Source organism: Macrotis lagotis, chromosome 5 (genome assembly GCF_037893015.1).
Source record: "Macrotis lagotis isolate mMagLag1 chromosome 5, bilby.v1.9.chrom.fasta, whole genome shotgun sequence".
In the NCBI taxonomy this organism is placed as follows: Eukaryota; Metazoa; Chordata; class Mammalia; order Peramelemorphia; family Peramelidae; genus Macrotis; species Macrotis lagotis.
In genome coordinates, this window is record NC_133662.1 from 161,054,166 (window position 1) to 161,075,880 (window position 21,715).

Below are 21,715 nucleotides of genomic sequence, written 5' to 3' on the forward strand. Positions count from 1 at the left end.
GGAACTGGCATATTCAGTACAATGGCATCAGATTTCCATGTAATCATCATCTTCTCCTGGAGGATCCATTAACATTCATAAGGAATCCTTCTTGCTTATGGAAAGATTCCATGTTGGATCTTATATATGAAAATGTCAGACATCCCAGTCTTTTTCATATTCCCCCAAAAAGAAAATGTGTAAAATAAAAATTTTATCATGATTCAGGGCTTAGTAAAATATACAAATTAATAAAATTTATCCCATTTATTTATAAATCCTCATTTTTATTGCTTTTTTCATATTTTATAAATTCCATTGCTCCTTTTTTCTTCTGTTATTAGTTCAATTAGGGTACATGCTATTTTTATTCTACTTTCTTCAATTTTCATAACTTTACCTTTCCATATTTATTTTTTGTTTTCATTTTTCTCATTTGTCATGATACCCTGATTTTCCAGTGTAGAAATAATAATTGTATCACACTTTGCTTAGCCATTCCCCAATTACTGGAGATCTAAGTTTTTCCTTCAGTTTCTTTTTTCTTTTCTGCTCTTTAAAATAATACTACTAAAAATATTTATATAGAAACAAATCATTCCCCTCTATCAATAAAACCTTAGTATAGTTCCACAAACAGTATTGTTAGCCTAAAAGGCATGAATAGATTTGTAATTTTTATTATATAATTCCACATTTCTTTCCAAAAACACTGTACAAATTTTCCACTCTATATGCTGAGAGCCTGCTTGATTTTTATCAAAACTCTTTGCACATTATTATTTTTTAACAATCTTCACCAACTTAATAAATATATGGAGGTATCTCAAAATAATTTTGATTTCTCTTTCTCTGTTACAGGTTGAACACTGTATGTGGCTTCCTTAAAAGCCATTTTTGAGGCTTCTTTAAAAAATTGAGTATTCCTATTTTTCAACAGTTTATTAACTGGGAATAGTTATTAATTCATTTTCATTGTCATAGATTTTATAGGTCACAAACTGAAAGTGTTTATCATAATTCTTTTCCCCCAATTTTTTTATTTTCTATATTCTCCTGCAATTTTTTTTAGGTTTTTGCAAGGCAAATGGGGTTAAGTGGTTTGCCCAAAGCCACACAGCTAGGTAATTATTAAGTGTCTGAGGCCAGATTTGAACTCAGGTATTTCTGACTCCAGGGCTGGTGTTCTATCCAATGAGCCACCTAGCCGCCCTTCTCCTGTAATTTTTTAAAATATTTGTTGAATAGTTAAAACTTTTCTACTTCTCCCTAATTTTAATATCATATAATAAATATAAGTTGCATACCCTGATTTTTATTATTTTAAAAATATGTCTTCCTCATATATTTAATCTTTTTAGTGTATAACATGATATGAATTAAATTCTTTATTTCTCTATACTCATTATTCATTGTAAATTATATTCCCTTATATTGAATCCTTAAATAATCACAGAAAAATCTATTTACCTTTAAGTGCTATTTTTATTATTTAATCTCTTCCATATACTTACTAGTTTTTTCTTGATTTTCTGTTAATTTTTCATTTTTATAATTATGACTTTTAGAGGATAAATTAATTTTCAGGAGCAAAGTTAATCCTCTGCCTTTTTTACATTTCATAATTTTATTTTTTCATAATTTGACTATGTTCTCTTTCTAAATTTTGTTATCATTTCTAATGCTATTACATTTATAAATTGATTTATCATTATTAATTCTTTTCATTCAAATGTATTTAATTTAAATTTAAATTAATTTAATTTAATTTAAAATAAGTTGGTAAGTACTATCATTACTAATAATAGTATTGGTAATGGCATTAATATAATAATGTATGATTATTACTAATAACAATAGCTAACATTTACATTTAATCTTCACAAATATTATCTCAAATATTATTTCTTCAAATATTACCTCATTAGTTCAGCACAATAAAACTTCAAAGTGAATATTTTATTATTTGCATTTTATAGATAAGGAACCTGAAATAGAAAGAGATTAAGAGACATGTCCAAGTAAATTTCTAAACCCAGGTTTAAATTCAGGTCTTCATGACTACAGACCCAGCATGCTATCCACTATGGCCTCTAGCTATCTTATGTTGCCAATTCTTTCATTCCTCATGTACCTCTATAAAAATTATTGTATTTCCCATACAAAGAAATGCTGTATTCCTCGCCAGGCTAATACTTCAGTACTTGATACATTTTTGTCATCATTATAAATGACTGTCCCTCATCTATTACTTCTCTTCCTTTTGTGATTGTTACATAAAATGCTAATATTTTTACAGTTCTATCTTATATTGTGCTATTTTACCAAAACTGTTTAAATAAATTTTGTCAATTCTCTTATGTTTTTCAAATAAACCACCACATTATTTATAAATATTTCATCCTTTTCTTTATATTCATTTAATTTTTTCTTTCCAAGTTAGATAACTAGGACCTCTAAAATCATTTCAAATTATTGCAGTAAGAAAAAATAACTTTGTTTTATCTATTTTATTTGGGAAATCTTCAAGTTGTTTTTTTCTATTTTATTTTATTTTTTAATTTATATTTTTATTTATTTATATATTACTAAAATAACACAAGAAGTGGAGCTCCCTCCCAGGCAAGTTGGCATTTTATTGGGTACTGTGCTAGTTGGGAGATATTCTAAATTACTAAATTACTAAACTACTAAATTACTAAAATAGTATTGTTGGAAGAGTAAACATAATACGCCCTCCCCCCACAAAAAGAAAAAAAAAACCTTACAAGAAATAAAATGAAAGAAATAGAAAAAATATGCTTTAGTCTGTGTCCTGATACCATCAGCAATGTCTCTGAGGTGGATAGCATTCTTTATCATAAGTCCATCAGAGAAGTTACTTCCACAGTTGATGCTGCTGATTGTAATTCCCTTCATCCATTTCTTATTATTTAGAATTGGAAGAATTAAGAGCTAGAAAATCCTTTGCTTATTTTAGGGAATATGTGTTCCACCTTGATCCCAAGAAGCCCTGAAAGTATCAAGCTCTGTAGGAGTCTGAGAGAATAAACATTCTCCTAGCCTTCATCTATCCCTCTTGTTGAGTGACTGCCCATGCTATATTTTCTCAATAGTTTAAACAATATGCTTGGGGTGGATTACCTCGTTCCCCCCAAAAAAATTCTAAGTTCCTATCCCCTGGCAAAACCCCATCTCCTCTTAGAACTTGGTCTTTTACTTAACCTTTTTCTTCTGATCATTATAATGGAATCAGTTCACCTTAGGAAGAGCAGGTATACTTTTATATTGTACACTATATTTTACTTTCCATACACTTAATAAAAGGATTAAACTATATAATAAAGTTATGTCCTACTAACTTCTTGGAGACCCAGGCTATCCATAGATAGTATGTAGATTGCTCCAAATAGGAATTCTGGGAGAAAAAAATTATATTCTGTTTAGCGACAAAAGATACCCCAAAAATCATTTTTCCTATGATCAGACAAAAGAGATTATATGAAATATGGCCACTATCTCCAAATAATTCTTGACACACATATCCAATAGGGTCAGTCACTTGATGAATTCAGAAACTCTGGTTGCAAGTCTTAAATCTTCCTGAGTATTTGTTGTTCAGACATAAACCCCATTATGTCTGACTCTTAATGCCCCTATTTAGAATTTTCTTGGTAAAAATAATGGAGTGGTTTGCATTTACATTCTTTTCATACAGATAAGAAATTGAGCAAACAAGGTTTAAGAGACTTGCCCAGGGTCACTCAGACTGAAACTGGATTTGAACTCAGAGAGATAGGTCTTTCTGAGTCCAAGCTCAGCAGGCTATCCATTGCTCTGAGATTCTTTGACCAGTACTATTCCTTTCCTTATCTTTTCCCTGTAATGACTTCTAACTGCTTCTTGTTGTGAATAACCAATTTATTAGAAAGCAAGAGATGGGGTAACTAGGGTATGCTAGTAAATGTTTATTAATTGTCTCTCCAAAAACCTGAAATATGCACCTGACATACTTTTATGGTTAATCTGCATTATCATTTTTGCCATCACTGTCTTAAATTGAGTTAATCAAAACAATAAATCAAACACTAATTTCTGGCATTTATCAGTTTATGAGGAGTAAATGCTCAACTTTGAAAATTAATAATTGGCTCTCAGAGTCAATTTGAATTATCTACAGGACATTGCTAGTGGTAGACAAGGACATGTAAAATGAATTAAGTGATTCCCTCCATGATCATCACCATTTTACTTCCTCTCTTTATCCTCCTACAATATGTCTGATCCGTTCTGCTGAAAATTCCAGTGGCCAAATAAGTCAAAACTCCTCTGCCCTTTTATGTTTCCTCAGTTTTTATACTTTTATATGTGGAACTAACAAAAGAAACAAGAACTGTGATCACCCAACATTATCCAACAAATTTACAGAAACTATTGTGTACTAATTGTGCGTGTTTTTCTTTCTGCAACCCCTCTAACAAACAGTTCTATCTTTTGTTGTCTGCAATTTTCTGGGTATGAGATGAAACTTTGATTGATATTTCTTTTCTTATTTTCTTATTACTTTTTTTGTGTTCTGGACTTCACCAGTTGTGTGTAGATTTATTTCACTGCAACTTAAAGGATCTCATGTAGAAGTCACTGTGAAGAGGTGGCAAGGTGGTGAAGTGGATAGAGCACCGGCCCTGGAGTCAGGAGTACCTGAGTTCAAATCCTGCCTCAGACACTTAATAATTACCTAGCTGTGTGGCCTTGGGCAAGCCACTTAACCCCATTTGCCTTGCAAAAAACCTAAAAAATGAAAGTCACACTGAAGCCTAAAGATTTCATGTTTCTTGCTTTATTGGGCCATAATTCCCAGAGAACCATTGTGTTTCAGGCATTATATGGCAGATATTTAAGAAAAAAATTCTTTTCAGCCTATGAAACTGCTAGGACCCCACAAAGGGAATACTTAGTAAGAACATGCCCTATATCAATGCAGATTAACTTTTGTACAATTTATGCTAGTTAGAGTTGCCTGTAGCACTGAGAGGTACTAATATCATGATTTATTTAAGTAAGATCACCATTTCTGCCTTAAAAGAAAAGAGATAGAAATGAAAATGGTGCGGGGGAGTAGGGGGGGGATAAAGATAGAAAGGCAAAATTTTTTCATTTGCCTAAAATAATCATTTGAACATGGAGTTCTCTATCCCTCCCCACCCCCAAACCCATAATTCTCTGATCATTATAGGCTTATACCCAAATCATTTCTTGGTTGCTCAGGCACAAAACAGGAGTCACTATGTAGTTGTTGACCCCATAGAAGTACTGGAAGTGATTATTTGGAGGAAATTTGAAGGTCCCTAGAAGTATCTTTGAAAGCAGAGCCCTATCTTAACAACTTAAAGCAAGTCATAGACTAGGAAAAGGAGCAAACAGAAAAAAAAAATCTTACCTTATAAAGTTACTGTGATTACAAGGAAGTTCAAAACACATACTTATAAAAAGATAACAAAGTCAAAGTTCTTACATCCAAAACCTTCAAAGAAAAATATGAATCGGTCTCAGGCCATGGAAGAGTTCAAAAGTGATTTTGAGGGCAGCTAGGTGGCACAGTGGATAGAGCACTGGTCCTGGAGTCAGGAGGATCTGAGTTCAAATTTGGACTCAGACACAATAATTACCTAGCTGTATGGCCATTGCCTTGCAAAAAAAAAAAAAAAACAACCTAAAGAAGTGATTTTAAAAATTAAGTAGGAGAGGTAGAGGAAAAATTGGGAAGAAAAATGAGGGTGATGCACGAAAATGATAAAAAAATGAATCAGCTGTTCGGTGAAGAAGGTACAAAAATACTAAAGAAAATAAAATCTTAAAACCTAGACTAGATCAAATGGAAAAGAAGTACAAAAAAAAACAATGAGAAAAAGAATGCCTTAAAAAGCAGTATTGACCAAACAGAAAAGAAGGTATAAAAACTCACTGAAGAAAATATTTCCTTAAATTATAGAATGTATCAAAATATGTAAATACAATGCCAACCTGACTATTCACTTCTGAGGGGAGGGGGGGTGGTAAGGGAAGGTGCAAGGAAATTTTGTAACATAAAAATAGACATGTGCATATGGATGAAAATAAATAAATAAATTTTAAAAATTAAAAAATATATAAAATGGAGTAGAGGGAAGGAGATGACTTTAAGAAATTGAGAAATAATAAAACAAAGTCAAAAGAATAAAAAATTAGAAGACAATATGAAATATCTCATTGGAAAAACAACTCATGTGGAAAAATAGATACAGGAGAAATAATTTGAAAATTATTAGACTACTTGAAAATCATAATCAATTAAAAGCATAGACATCATCTTTCAAAAAAATTATAAAGGAAAACTACCCTTACATTATAGAACCAGAAAGTAAAATAGAAATTGAAATAATACATCCTGGAAAGATCCCAAAATAAAAACTTCTAGGAATATTAAATCCAAATTTCAGAGCTCATTGGTGAAGGAGAAAATATCACAAGTAACCAGAAAGGAATAATGCAATTATTATGGAGTCACAGTCAGGATTACACAAGATTTAACAACTTCTTCTTTAAAGGCTGGAAGGAATCAGAATCTAATATTCTGGAAATAAAAGAGCTAGGATTACAACCAAGAATCAACCACAGAGCAAAATTGAGCATACTCTTTCAGGGGGGAAAAGATGGACATTCAATGAATGAGGGGATTTTCAAACTTTCCTGATGAAAAGACGAGAGCAGAACAGAAAATCTGATCTTCATATATGAGATTCAAATGAAGCATAAAAGGGTAAACAGGAAAGGGAACTCATAAGGGACCTTTAATGATGTTGAATTGTTTATATTTCTACATGGGAAGATGATACTGATAACTCACACAAACTTTCTTATTTGTTAGGGCAGTTAGAATAAGCATATAGAGACAGAACACAGGTGGGATTTAAATATAAAGGGTTAATATTTTTAAAAGATGGAATTAAGAGGTGAGAGGGGAATGTACTGAGAGAAAGCGAAAGAGGGAATTAGAATGGGGCAAGTTATTTTCCATAAATCTGGCAAGAAAAAGCTTTTGCCATGGAGGGGAGGAGGGGAGAGGTGAAGGGGAATGAGTACTGTCATAGGAATTGGCTCAGAGAGGGAATAATATACACATTAATTTGAGCAGAGAAATATATTTTACCCTATTGAAAATTGGGAGAGGAAGAGGATGGGAAAAAGTGGGGTGGGGCAGTGATAAAAGGGAGGGCAGTTTGTGGGAGGGGGTGTTTAGAAGCAAAACACCTTTGAGGAAGGACAAAGTGAAAATAGAGAGAAAATATAATAAATGAGGATTGCAGAAAGAATGGAAAGGATGGAAAGAAATATAGTTAACCATAGTAACTGTGGGAAAAATATTGAAACAAGTTTTTTGTTAAAGGACTCATTTCTCAAACATAAAGATTTGAGTCAAATTTATAAAAAAGTAAGAATAATTCCCCAATTGATAAATGATGAAAAGACTTGGACAATTTTCAGATCAGAGTAATTAAAAATGTTCTAGTACACTACTGATTAGAGAAAGGCAAATTATGCCGTTTGACCTAGCATTGCCACTACTAGGTCTATATTCTAAAAGAGAGGAGAAAATGAAAGAAAAAAAGTCCTATATGTAGCACAATATTCATAGTTGCTCTTTTCTGGTGGCAAAGAATTAGAAATTGAGGGGTTGCACATTATCAGGGAATGACTAAATAAATTGTGATATGTGATTATGATGGAATGCTATTCTGCCATAAGAAATGAAAAAACAGGATACTCTCAAAAGATGTACAAGAGGGGCAGCTAGGTGGTACAGTGAATAGAGCACCAGCACTGGAGTTAGGTGGACCTGAGTTTAAATCCAACCTCAAACACTTAATAATTGCCTAGCTGTGTGAATGTGGGTAAATCACTTAATCTCATTGCCTTAAATAAAATTTTTACAAAAAGATTTACGTGACCAGATACAATGCTAAATGTACTGTATACAAAATAACATGAATGACTTAATGATATTAAAATAACATTAATGATTTTGTGACTCAAGACAACACTGAAAGACATATGATAAATAATGCTATGTATCCCGAGAGAGAAAGAGAGAGAGAGCTGATGGTGTCTGAATACAGATTGAAGCATACTCTTTTTTTCTATTCCTGATATTTTTTGGGGGGGTGTCTTAAGTTTTCTTTCACAACATAATTATTATGAAAATGTTTTTGTGAGACTACACATTATTCATCTATATCAAATTATTTGCTTTCTCAGTGGGGGTTAGGAAGAAGGAAGAGAATTGGAACTTGAAATATTGAAGATGAATGCTAAACTTATTTTTTCATGGAACAAGGGAAAAATAAAAAAATTAAAATAAAAAAGTTGTGGAGGGAAGTCAGATATTAAACTAGGGAAGCTGTTGAGCACTTAACTGTCTTAACAATTATTTGAAACTAATTTTACACAACCTTGATTTTTTTGGTTGTCCCTTCTTTCCAAATTCATCATTGGTCCTTGAATCTTCTACTGACTGAATTGTACAGTGCCTCAAATGAAATAGATGCTCAAAAATCTAACTGATGAAATAGGCATATCTTCTGCTCCAGTTTTCGCAGCACCTCCCCCTTCCTGTCTCTGCCAGGACAATGTTGCCCAAATATCTTAAAATTGCACAAGACTTTTGGGACACCTTATATAAAGTTGGAAAGACACACAGAGAAGCACTGTGATATCTCATGACTCACTGGAGCCACTAAATATGAAAAGGCAATTCTCTGCTATTTTCATTAGCATCCACTGTGCTGGTCAGGGGCATGTTTAAATTTTCTCCAGCTTTGTTGCCATCCCTCCCCATCCCCTCCTAGCTATGGAGGCTAAGTACCCTAATTCTCCTCAGATTCAAAAATGGGACAGAACTAGGAACTAGGAAGGTAGCAGTAGCAAACTAGGCAGTAGCATTCATATTTTAGGGCAGAAAATATAGCCCCTCGTTGCATGCACATCTCTATGTTAAGAGATATAAAGTCACAGGATATACTTTTCAAACCTTGTCTAGGGATCACAAATGCCTTCTTTGCCTCCAATAATCCTTGTCTTCATTGAATCCATGACTTCAGTTTATGTGCCATTTTCTAAAGGGAGTCTTTCCTGATCTTCCTAGTGATTAGTGGTCTCTTTTTCCTTAAATTGCCATATACTTACTTACTTACCCACCATCCCAGCAAAAGAAGCTTCTTGAGGTCAGGGACTCATGCTTTGTTTTTGTCTTAGTATTACCCAGTGCCTAGAAAGATGGCTTGTACTAAGTAGGTGCTTAATAGCTGTCCATTGGATAGGATTGGACTAGACTAATTTTGATTGTATTCAAATTACTTGATTAAATTATCCTAGTTCTGAAGTCTAGGTGACTCTGACAGCAGAACACTGACTTTCAGATCAGGGAACTATAAAATCACAACGCAATAAGAAAACTATTCATAATGATCTTTCATGAGCAGACAGAGTTTATCTACCAGTAAGAAAAAAAAAGTTGATTTTGTTTTTTAATTTGCTGTTAAACTTTCTATTTGTTAGGTTTCACAACATTTTTTTTCTGTCTTATTTTCTCTCATATACAGATGCATGGGGACAAATTCTGCCCTATAATGCATGGTCACAGCTCCCATTACATTAATCAGGAGCTATGTTCATGCATTTGACAGCTGAATTTGCTACCATAGAATATTATATGACATACTGCTACATTTGTATATGTCTAAGTATTGCTCTGTAGAGTGGGAATGACTAATACAAAATGTGAAGCTAGGAAACCTATTTTAAAAGCTAAATCAGTAGTCAAGCAAATGCAAAACAAAGTCACAACTCAGCTATGGAGTGAACCAGCTTTTCTCCTTTCCTATGAGAAATACACATTCTCTAAGGTAAATGGGAGAGGGGGAAAGGATCTTTTCAGTTTTCTGCTATGGAGGAAATCAGATGGTTTTTTCCTAGGAGTGTTGTGATTCTTTAAATACCTGTTAACTCCTATACAATCTAAGAAGTACAAGAGGCATATATATAGGAAAATCTATAGAACTGACCAATGTACCTCTAGAAAATTATGGGAGTCATTCTCAGTCTAACCTTGCCTTACCTTGGGTCACTCAACTTTATGCCATATGTCCTTCACAATTATTCAGAGAGCAAACATAAATCTGTCCCCATGAAAGCAGGGATTTGTTTTCTCCTCAGAGATGAATTTATATGAACAGTGGCAGATCTTGTTTCTTAAAATAATATTTTACATTTACTTAATAGTGTAAAGCACTTTACACATGTAGTTTCTGATTTGAATCAAAGTCCCAGCCCATGCTAGCAATGGTAGCCTGTGATTTCTGGAAAGTTGATTATGTCTCCCCTCAGGATTCTAGAATATTATTGAAAAGAATAACATTTCTAATACTATCACTGATGAGCCCCTACCCAGTCTTAATTAGACAGTCTTAATTAGCTTTTAGAAATGGGTTTTATTGAGAAAGTATAGTAAGGACATATGGCTACAGATATTTACTTCCCCTTCCCAAATTGAAAAAGGAGCACATTTTCCCCTTCTACACACAAAGTTCCCAGGAAGAATGGACTCAAACTTTAAAAGTGCATGTGACCAAAGAATAAACTCACAGTTCCCGGTTACTAGAATTCTTTTTCTCCCTCATGAAGTTCCTCTTTAGCTACAGATTCATTCTGGACTCTGAGTTATAGAATCTTATAGAATCTTGGGACTGCCTTTCCTTATTATATCTAGTTTGTCACTCAATTTCTAATTCAGACAGGAATACTGCTACTAATTTCAGTGGGCTACAGATTTTCTCATCTTTTATAGTTCCAATAAAATTAAATTTTGTATTCTGCCCTCCAAGGCACTTTCCTCTCTGGAGACCTTTTTGTGATTTTAGTTTTTATTTAAGACAATGGGGTTATGTGACTTGCCCAAGATCATACATCTAGACAATTATTAAATATCTGAGGGTCAGATTTTAACTCAGGACCCTCCTGACTCCAGGGCTGGTGCTCTATCCACTGTGCCACCTAACTGCCCCCTAGAGTCCTTTACCACTAGATTCAAATCTGTCTCAACTCTCACTTAGTCTTTAGTCATCAAAATAGGTATGACCTCAGACAAACATTAAGCTGAGAAAGACCTTAATTTGGAAAGATCACCCACTAAATCCTGAGTAATGGCCAGCCATCTTGATCTTTGCCTTGTCCCTGGACTTTGATGACTCTAGAGTCCTCTAGAGAGAAGTTGACAACTTTGTGTAGCTTTGCCTCACTTTTATCTAATGCATTCAAGTCAAGATATCATCCTTATGATGTCAACAATCCTCTTTGAGAATGAAGGACCAATCATTACCACTAACTCACCACAACTAAAATATCAGCAATTTGATTCTGAATTAGCTTACTGTGCTGCCTAAGAGATGTGCCTAATTCTTTTAATCAATCATAATGCTTTTTCTCTAGTGTTATCACTTTTCATCCAATAATCAAAGTTCTTTCATTCTAAAATGACTACAAGGACTTGTTCATCCCTGGTTTACATCTTAATCGATCAATTAGCAAAAGCAAACTATCTGAGTTTTCTGTGTTTATATTTATTGGAGTCAGGTAGAAATTACCCACTCTTATGATATTTTATCTCATTTCAACACAACCACAACACAACAACCTGGTGAGATGTTACAGGAGCATCATACAAGCAATTGAGTCAGAGAAATAAAGTGACTTGCCCAATGGCATGCAAATTGTTGAGGAAAATGGATCAAACCAAAAATGTTATATTTGGAAAGAGAATTCAGTTTTATGTATTAATTGTGCCAATGATCATTTGTGTGTCCTAGGGCAACTGAAACTCTCTGGGACTCAGTTTTCTGACCTGTAACATGAAGAGATGGGGCAAGAGCAAGTGTTTACAATCTGAGATCTATGAATTTAAAAAAACATATATTTTGATAACTCTATTTCATTAGGAATTCTTTCTCACTTAAAATAGTAGATATTTTATTTTATACATTTCAAGACAATATTTTGAGAACCCCTAGACTTCACTAGAGTTCCAAAGAGGTCCATGACACAAAAGGACTAAGATCTCTTGGACTTGTCATTCAGTCATTTCAGTTGAGTCCATCTCTTTCTGACTCTAACTGGAGTTTTCTTGACAGAGATACTGGAGTGGTTTGCTATTTCCTTATCCTGTTCAGTTTACAGAAGAAGAAACTGAGGCAAACAGGGTTATGTGCTGTGCTAAAGGTCACATAACTACTAAGGGTCTGAGGCCAGATTTGAACTGAAGACAATAAGTCTTTCTGACTCCAGGTCCAGCACTCTAACCACTGTGTCACCTAGCTGCCCCAACACCTATACTAGAGGATCTCCAAGCTTTCTGTCAGTTCTAAATTTAGAATCATGAGTGTCTGATGTGAGATTTGAATCCAGATTTTCCTGATTCTAAGTCTAATTCTCTATCTACTCTAACAGCCAAGCCTCAGTTTATGAAAACATAAGACATCATGTAAAAGTTGAAGGATAGGGGAAGAAAGGGAATGAATCAAATCTTTCTCCATAGAAGGAGGAATTACTTGGCCTAGAAATACTAAATTAAGAGTATGGCTCAGTAGCACAGTGAATTGAGTGCCAGAGTGGAAGTCAGAAGACTCCTCTTTTTGATTTCTGTCTCAGTTTCTTCATCTGTAAAATGAACTGGAGAAAGAAATGGCAAACTGCCCCAGCATCTTTCCCAAGAATATCCTAAATGGTATCATGAAGAATTGGACATGACTGAAAATGACTCAACAACAACAATTTAATAATGCCCTCCACATGTTTAAATTAGAGGTGGAGCAGAGATATGAAGGATGTTCTATGGGTTTGTGATATTTGAAGAAAAACAGTACCCAAACCAAATCTTTTTTGAAAGAAAATAAAGGATGCTTTTGTTTTGATTTTGTTTTTTAAAAATCTTATTATTCCCATTACTTCAAAATTGCAAAGCCAATATTACCATGGATTCAGTTATTCCTTTAAAAGTGTCACAAGTATTCTGAGCAAATTTTATCATTTCTATCTTGAGAATTTCATAAAACCTCAGACTATGACCTTGATGCAAAAGATACTAATTGATTCACTGGTAATTTATAAGCTAATACAACAATTTTGGGCTCCATAGATTAATAGATGAAATAGAGTAGGAAATTAAGTTCATTAATATATTATTGAGGGGTGGCTAGGTGGATAAAGCACCGGCCCTGGAGTCAGGAGTACCTGAGTTCAGATCCAGCCTCAGACACTTAATAATTACCTAGCTGTGTGGCCTTGGGCAAGCCACTTAACCCTGTTTGCCTTGCAAAAACCTAAAATAAAAAGATATTATTGAGTATCTATACACATATCTATGTGTATGTGTAGTGTATATTATAGTACACAGACATTTATGTATATACATACTTAATATCTTGCTTGAATTGATACATATATGCACAAATATTTAAGGTCACTCCTGATGATTATTGTCTTTACTCTCATATGATTGTAATACTAAATTACTGGACTTAGATGAAAAGTTTTGTCTCATCTTTGTTAAAGATCTTAGATGCTTTCAGATTCAGATGTTGCATAATAAATCTGAGTCCATGCTTCTTTCTTCACTCTCCTTCTTTCCTTCTTTTTTCTTCTTATTTCATCTCCTTTTACCCCTTTCTTTTCTTCTTTCCTTCCTTTCCTAATATCTCCTTTATATAAAACAAAGGATCAACACCTGGATCCAGTTCCGCATATTGGTTCAAGGTCTCTCTACTTAAAGCATTTTCTTTTTCATTCCCTTACTCTTTACTTTTCTACCTTTCTTCCTTTCTTCCTTTCCTCTTTTTTTCTTTCTCTCCTTTAGTCTTCTCTAATACTCTCTTCTCTCTATCCCATCTCTATTCTTTTTCTCTTTCTCTCCTCTCATCTCCTTCCCTTTATTCTCTTTTCTTTTCCCTCCCCTTCATTGTTTTCTTTATCTCTCCTCTCTCAAGTTTCTTTTCTCCTTTTTTTAATACTTCTCCATCTTCTTTTTCTTTTTCTCTTTCCCTCCAGATTCTAGTGAGTACAAGAAGCTATATGATGAAGGGAAATAACACTGGTATTCAATTCAGAAGATATATGTTACAACATGACCTCTAAAACTAACCACATGATTTTGGAATAAACCATTTAGCTCTCTGTGACTCAATTATCAATTTCCTCACCTGTAAAATGGGAATAATAATGCTTGTACTACATTTTTAAAAGATGATTAACATTCCCAAATATGATTGGGACATCAAGTAATGAAATTATATCTTAATTAATTTCTAATTCTACTTAATTTGGACTCAAATCATCTTGATCCACAGAGATGTGAAAAAAGATATACATACCAACAAGGTTTTAAGGCTCCACTCTCAAGAAAAAGATAATGAATCGAATTCTGAGATTTTTCCAGGAGAAAAAAGAAAAGTAATTTAGAGTTAACACTGGTTTAAATGTACTTTTTTTGGAGAGAAAAGTATAAGATATTCTTGAAATTTCCTAGATTTTGGAAAAGCAAATTCCAATAAAGTTCAAAGGAAGGAAAGGTAAGATGAAATAACCTAATATTTTTCAATAGAAATAGACCCAAGAACTTCAGTGAATCATGTTAGTACTAGAGTAGGAAGACTCCTATTTTTGAGTTCTATTTGCCTCACTTTCCTCATCCATAAAATGAGGAAAACTCTTAGGAACTAAATTCAAAAGACCAAACAGAAATTATTCCAATGAGGAAAAAAGACAACAATGTGAATAAAAGGAATTCATCAATAAACTCAGATCTCAAAAAATGGATACAAGTAACTGAAGATGAATAGAAAAGGACAATTCATTCCTATAAGAAATATGTTCAGAGTGCTAAGACCTTTATGATCTGAGAATATCTAAGGACATCAACAATGACAAAAAGTTTTTAAGGGACAAGGGATTATGGGAGGGAGCAGGCTCTTACCTGGAGATAAGAGGATGGTTATAATTGGAGATGGAAATTAACAATGAACTGCTCAACTATATATTTCTTAAATTTTCTCTTCCAAAGACCATGAACATTGAACTGGGAGGGATAAAACAAAATTCATAGGAATTGGATATTTGAAATAAGTAAAGAAAGGGTAAGAAAGTATCTATCTACCTTCAATGTATTGAAGTTATCAATCCTAGATTATGGACTACCAAAATAAAAAACTGATGTGCTTTTAGAGCCATTATGGGTGGTCTTTGAAAAATTATAGAGAAGGGGTGTGGTTTCACAGCACTAAAAATGAACAATGGAGGATAACCCTGAGAGACCTTCTATACGATGCCTTCCATAACCAGAGACGGAAAACCATAGAATCTGAATGCATACTATGTTCACTTTTTAAAAATTTCTATATTTTTCCTTCCTATCTCATGGTTTTCTTTCTTTTCCCCTTAGTTTCTATTATTCAAAATAACTAATAGGTAAGTATGTACATATACAATGTTTGCCTGGATGTTCACTGCCATGGGGAAAGGGGAGGGAAGGGAGGGTGGCAGAAAAATGTGTAACTTATACATTTACAAATGGATAAATGTTGAGAAACTACCATTGCATGTAATAAGAAAAAAAATAAAATTTCAATTAAAAATAATTTGAAAAGAATTGGACCAGGGTTCAAACTTTCAAAAAAGACAAATGTGGGAATGTTAGAACTGTAGAAAAAATATTGCAAGCATCCAGAAAGAAGCAATTTAAATATCATGGTGATCCTGTCAGGAATAAACAGAACTTAGCAGCATCTACATTAAGGACTCATGGGGCTTGGCATATGATATTCTGGAAGGGAAAAGAGCTTGGATTACAACTGAGAATCAACTACCCAGGAAAACGGAACATCCTCTTTCAGGGGAAAAAGTTGGATATTCTTTGAAATGGAGGAATTTCAAACTTTCCTACGAAATGACTAGAGCTGAACAGAGGTTGATCTCCAAGGACTCCAGCAAAGCATAGAAAGGATAGACAGAAAGAGCAAATTATGAGGTATTTCATGATGCTGACTGAACTGCTTATATTCCTGCATGGGAAGATATGATGATAACACATATGAACTTTCTCATTAATTAGAGCAATTAGGAGCATATAAAGACAAGGCACTGAATATGAAGGTATAGTATACTATAAAGATGGAATGTAGTGGTAGAAAGGGAAAGGAAAAGTAAAAGTAGAATGGGAGAAGATAATTTATGTAAGAGTCAAGAAAAAGCTTTTGCAATGAAGTGGAGGGGGTGAAGGTGAAGAGAATGAGTGAGCCTTCATTCTCATCAGAAATAACTCAAAGAGGAAACAGCATAAGTATTTCAATAGGGTACAGAAATCTATATTAACCTAGAGGAAAAAGGGAGGGGAAAGGGATGGGAAAAGGGGAAAAGAGTGGGTTGTAGGTGATAGAGGAGAGGGAAGATTGTGAGAGGGGGTGTCAGATACAACACTTTTTTTTGGCAAGGTGGTAGGGTGGGGTGACTTGCCCAGGGTCACATGGCTGGGTGGTTGTTGGATATCTGGGGCTGGTTTGGGGCTTAGGTCCTCCTGACTCCAGGACAACTTGAGTCACTTGGTTGCCTCACAGGGTCAAAGTGAAAGGAAAGAGAGAATGGAATAAATGAGAATGGGGAGGGGTGGAGGAAGGGAAATACAGTTAGCAATAAAAACTGTGGGAAAAAATATTGAAGCAACTTCTCTGATGGACTTATGATAAAGAATGTATTCCATCCAAGAGACAGAGCTGATGGTATCTGAACATGGACTGAAGTATAATTAAGTAAATCTATTTTATAAAATTATCAAGGAAAACTGCCCTGATATTTTCAAACCAGAGGGTAAAACAGAAATGGAAAAAAATCTACCAAAAACTTCCTGAGAGATACCAAAAATGAAAACTCCATGGAATATTATAGCTAAATTCCAGAGCTCCCACATCAAGCAGAAAATATTGCAAGCACCCATAAAGAAACAATTCAAGCTTTGTGAAGTTACAGTCAGTCAGGATACCACAAAATTTAGTAATTCTACATTAAAGGATCATGGGGCTTTGTATATGATATGCTGGAAGACAAAACAACTTGAATCAACTACCCAGCAAAACTGAACATACTTGCTCAGAGGAAAAGATGGACAATTCAATTAAATAAAGGACTTTCAAATTTTCCTGATGAAATGACTAGAGCTGAACAGAAAATTTGATCTTCAAATATAAGACTCAAGAGAAGCATAAAAAGGTAAACAAGAAAGGGAACTAATAAGGGACTCAAAATACAGTTATATTGGCAACTCATAAAAACTTTCTCTTTATTAAGGCAATTAGGAGTATATATTTATATCTATATCTAAATATGCATGTGAGTATCCAGGCATACATACATATACATACACACATAGATAGATAAATAGATAGATATAGATAGATAGATAGATAGATAGATAGATAGATAGATAGACAGAGACAAAGACAGATAAACAGAGAGTCACACAGGCAGAGACAGAGAGAAAAGAGTCCACAGGTGTGAATTGAATATGAAGGGATAATATCTAAAAAAATAAAATTAAGGGATGAGAGAGGAATATACTGGGAGAAAAGGAAGGAGAGACATAGAATGGGGGGGAGGAATAATCTCACATTAAAGGAGCAAGAAAAAGCTTTTACTGTGGAAGGAAAGGAGGAGGAAAGGGGTAGAAAATGAACATTATTCTCAGAATTAGCTCAAAGAGGGAATAACACACACACACACACACACTCAATTGGTATAGAAATCTAGCTTATCCTTCAGGAAGGGATAAGGGGAGTGATGGAAGGAATGGGATGGGGGGGTGATGGAATGGAGGGCAGATTGAGGGAGGGGGTAGTCAGAATTAAAACACTTTTGAGGAGCAACAGGGTTAAAGGAAAGAAAGAATAAAATAAATGGGAAGAATAGAATGGAGGAAAATACAGTTTTTGAAGTAATTTTTAAAGTAGTTTTCTCAGATAAAGGCCTCATTTCTAAAACAGAGAACTGGGTCAAATTTATAAAATTATGAGCCATTACCCAATTGATGAATGATTAAAGTAAATGAACAATTTTCAGATGAGGTCATCAGTGTTATCTACAGTCATATAAAAATGTTCTAACTCACCATTGATTGGAAAAATGCAAATTAAAACCATTCTGAGATGTTATCTTTTATCTATTAGATTTCCCCTAGGACAGAAAATACTAAATAAATGAATTTTAAAAGACAACAAAAAAAATAGCAGTGAAGATTGGTAAAATTTAGTATTGCTTCACCATGAATATCATGCCAGATTAACTGCATTTCTTTTTTTTTAAACAGTAACAGAAGGAAATTCTAGAGAAATCTGAGTTCAAATCCAGTCTCAGGCACTTACTAGTTGTATAATCCAGGACAAGTCATTGAACTTCTATTTATTTTGTTTTCTCATCTATAAGATGAGATTGATAATAATTCCACCTTCCTCCCATAGTTGTAGGCAACAAATGAGGTAATAATTTTAAAGTACTTAGTGCTATAAAAGTATAGAAATTCTATATAAATTAAAGTAGTTATTATCATTATCAGTGCTCAATTAAATGATTGAGACTTTTTGATAAAAGTTGAATATGAATAAACAAAAATGTTATAGTTATATAGTCACTTTGACTGTCAGATCATGCTACCTTAAGAGTCAGAATATCCAGACTATGATACTTAGTGTACTCAATGCAATCTGTATTTGTTATAGAAGCCTAATCTAATATGACTTACATAAAGCCTGATGTAAGACCTTAAAACTCTTTGTCTTATATTCCAGATTCTTATTTAAATATTCCTAAGGTTTTAGCAAATCATAATCATTATGAAAATTAAAAGAAAAGCTTTTATTATACATGACTGTGCTGTCAATGTATTAGCTATATGAGTTGTGATAATACTATCAAATAACAAATACTTAGGCATGTAGATTTTGGATAAGCACTGAATGGATATGAGATTGAAATGAGTAAAATAATATCATATTAACAATACACAGGCAGAGTAGTTAGTATAGTCAATAGGGTTAGAATAACCAGCTTACATTTTAAGTGGATCAACCTTGAGTAAATCAAGGTCTTGATTATATAAAGTATGATATGCGTAGGATCTGACACTTCCTCATTAGACATTCTATAACTTTGTTCAAATTACTGGCAATAGAAAAAATCAAGGAGACTACAGAATATTAAGCATTCTTCTCCATCACTAATATATTAGCCACATATACTGACTTATATATGTAAGCATTTTAAATGTGAAAAGGGGCAATATGACAATTAATTTTTTTTGAAATTTGGAACTCAGAGCTAAGAATGTGTTATTCACTTATAGTTTGAAAATAGACTCAGACTCCAAGAGGTGGTAACCTTTGCATTCTTATCCATGAATCTGGACTTCATTTGTTTTTAAGTAGTAGTACATGCATGTTGCAAAAACATTTAGATAAAAATGAAAATTTATTAAATTTTCCAGATGTTTTATCTGGATAGTAGGACATCTAAAAACAATTGATTGAGTGAATTTTAATTTTCCCAGGTTGATTCTATGCATCCAAAATGTAATATAATCAAACTGTCTGTAAAATTACTATTCTGCTCTTAAAAAACATTTGCCTATATATTGGAGCTAGAGTTCAAAGGAGAGACTGGGTTGGATATAAAGACATGTGAGAGTCTGAATAGAGATGATAATTAAGTCTGTTGGAGATAGCGGACCTTTAAGAGGTCCAATTATAGACTTATGAAAATCAGTTAGGGGATAGCTTATAGACTAGAGGATGATATCCTGAGTGACTCAACCAGAATTTTCCTGTCAGTAAAATCATAAGTCTGGTCTAGACCTGTCCCTTGTATTAAAATAAATGTGTTCATCTTTCTAGGTAATTGAGTACTTCAAATTTCCATTTTTAAAATTTGTTTGTGACAAAGATACATGGAAACAGAAAGGGTAAAAAAGATGAGGATCAAGAAAATATAAAATTCAACAATTAAGAGATCATTTATTAGTTTGGAGAGCAGATTCAGTTCAGTAAGATGAAACAGACTGCAAAAGTTTGAGGAGTGAAAAGAAATGGGTAGGCAACAAATGTAAACAGATATATAATCTGATTATTGTATTATCCTTTATGACTATAACAGATATTGAATTTTTTGGTTAATCAAACTTTAGATTACTATTATTTTCTACTGTGTAATGTGAATTTGGTCATGTTGACCTTTTGCTATTTTTTCAAGTTCTTTAAAATAGTTTTGATAACTTGATTGGTTAGGAATAATATAATTTTTATTCTATTGACTGGGCCTACTCTGGGCAATTGATATTTTTTCCATGTATATGGTACCTTTACCATCAAGGACTATTTTTGGGGTATAAATAGGTTAATAAATGTTCAAAGGCTGGAATACTAAGCATCTTTTTCTTATAATAATGCAATAAAATTTTATTCAATAAGGATTCCTTGAAAAATATTTATAAGTAATTAGAAGCTAAGTAACATGGCAAAAGGAAAAATTGTAGAAATAAGAATAGAAATTTTCATGAAAGAATATAACAGTAGGCAACATACCAAAACTTATGAGAATAAAAATATATAGCTTGCATCAACAAAAGAGAGAAAGAACAAATAAATGAATTGTGCATGTAACTGAAATAATTTGAACATTAGCAAATCAATAACCCTCAACTATTGAAAGCAAAGAACTATAGAATTATAAATAAAAATGGGAGTTTTTAAAAAAAAGTATAACAACAAAAAAATAACAAAAAAGACCTATAAAAAATAAAAATCTATAACAAAATATGTAAAGCTAGTAAATTTGTTTTCAAAGTAAGAAAGGAAAATTCAGCTGTCTATATCAAAATTTTAAAAGGAAAACCAAACAATTGAAGAAGAAACAAACAAAATTATCAGATATCATGTTTCTCAATTATATGCTAGGAAATCTAATAACTTGGAAAGAATATTTAGATGAAAAAATAAGATACAGAAACAAAAAAGAAATAGAATATTACAGAAATGAATTCCCAAAGGAAAAAAAATCTAGGAACAGATGGATTTACAAATGAAATCTATCAACTAGAAAGGTTGATTCTAATACTACATGAGCTATTTTCAACAATACGAAAAGAAGGCATTCTTCCAACATCTTCTCACAATCTAAATATGGTCTTGATATCTAACAGGGAGAGGGGAAAAACATCACTCATGAGCAATGGTACAAAAATTTTAAATAAAATATTAGCACAGAAGTGATAAAACACATTTTAAAGATTATATACTATGACCAGATTTGCTTTATACCAGAAGGCAGAATTGGTTTTACATAAATAAGTCTATAATTAAGATATTAATTAAATAATTAAAACATTATGATTATTATAAGTAAAGGCTTTTGACAAAATTCAACACATTTGTATTTTGCAAAAACTCTAGAAAGCATAGGCATCAACCTTTTCTTAATATAAAAGGTAGTATTTATCTAAATCCAAGAGAAAACATTATAAATAATGGATACATATTAGAGACCTTTCCATAATATCAGGGTAAAGAGAAGATGTCCATTATTATTAGTGCTATTTAACAGTTCTAGAAATGCACAC

General features: G+C 33.0%; 1 long non-coding RNA gene across 7 annotated transcripts in view; it reads right to left on the reverse strand.

Annotated features, from left to right (window-relative positions):
• The window catches only part of LOC141488063 (uncharacterized), a 238,222-nt gene that overhangs the window by 136,323 nt on the left and 80,184 nt on the right, over positions 1-21,715 (reverse strand). Inside the window, exon 2 of one of the 7 annotated variants that reach the window (XR_012468578.1) lies at positions 1,900-1,967. The exons of the other annotated variants lie outside the window; for them this stretch is intronic. This is a non-coding gene — a long non-coding RNA (uncharacterized LOC141488063). The remainder of the gene's footprint in view (positions 1-1,899; positions 1,968-21,715) is intronic. 7 annotated transcript variants of the gene reach the window in all.